This window comes from Oryctolagus cuniculus, chromosome 1 (genome assembly GCF_051225735.1).
Source record: "Oryctolagus cuniculus isolate XC-2025 breed Fujian yellow rabbit chromosome 1, ASM5122573v1, whole genome shotgun sequence".
In the NCBI taxonomy this organism is placed as follows: domain Eukaryota; kingdom Metazoa; phylum Chordata; class Mammalia; order Lagomorpha; family Leporidae; genus Oryctolagus; species Oryctolagus cuniculus.
Window position 1 is genome coordinate 17,199,595 of NC_142867.1, and position 1,184 is coordinate 17,200,778.

The following is a 1,184-nucleotide window of genomic DNA, read 5'->3' on the forward strand; positions in this document are numbered from 1 at the left end:
TCAGTGCAGGAGACATGTTCTTATTTTACCAATAGTTAACATTTTACACCAGAGATTAGCCATAGCATTTTTCATTTCCAAATTCCTCAAGGTATATATTAAAGGATTCAACATGGGAGTCACAAGAGTGAAAACAACACTTATGATTTGTCAATGGGAAAACTGGAAACAGGTCTGACATAAGTGAAAATACAGGGAACAAAAAACAGGACAACCACTGTGATGTGGGAGCTGCAATTGGACAGGCCCTTGAGCCTTCCTTCTTGGCTGTGAGTTTTAAGAGAGTTTAGGATGATGCCCTAGGATATTAGGAGAAGACTAAAGATAATCATACAGATGGCTCCACCGTTGGCAGCCACAGTGAGGCCTATGAAGTAGGTGTCAGTGCACGCAAGTTCCAATAATGGGTACATGTCACAAATGAAGTGGTCAATGACATTGGGGCCAAAGAAGGAGAGACTGTACACAAACACAAGTTGAATCACCAAGTGTGTAAACCCTCCAACCCAGGCCACTACCAACAGAAGGATGCAACATCGTCTGTTCATGATGGTCAGATAGTGCAGTGGCTTACAGATGGCCACATAGCGGTCATAGGCCATCACCACCAGCAGGAAGACCTCAGCACCACCAAATTAAGTATTCTATAAAGAGCTGGCCCATGCAAGCTGGGAAGGATATCGTCTTCTTATCACAGAGTAGGTCTATGATCAACTTGGGAGAAACAGCAGTGGAATAGACAGCATCCATGAGTGACAGATAAGCCAGGAAGAAGTACATTGGGGAGCCCAGAGAAGGGCTGGAAACAACGGTCATCATAATGAGCAGGTTGCCCACCATCGTCACCACGTAGATGAATAAAAACAGGACAAACAGTGCCTTTTGTCCTGTGGGATCCTGAGTGAAGCTCGGAGGGATGAATTCTGTGACATTGTTACCATGTTCCATTGATTCTTCCATAAATGCCTGTTACCAAATAGGCACTCAGAAGAATAGGACCTGTAATAATATTGTGGGCAGGACTGCGAGGACATTAGGCTGTGGAGCAGGTCTTCATTATATCTTCTACATTGGTTCATACACAAAATCATTTAATAAGCATCTGGTCAGTTGCTCTTTCAGAGTTCAAGTGGTCTTTGCTTGATAATTCTATAACCTGAAAGGGTATGATTTTGGGTTGGAGG

General features: G+C 43.5%; 1 pseudogene; it reads right to left on the reverse strand.

Annotated features, from left to right (window-relative positions):
• On the reverse strand, window positions 1-948 carry LOC100354586 (olfactory receptor 4A16-like; annotated as a pseudogene).
• Window positions 949-1,184: the final 236 nt, after the last annotated feature.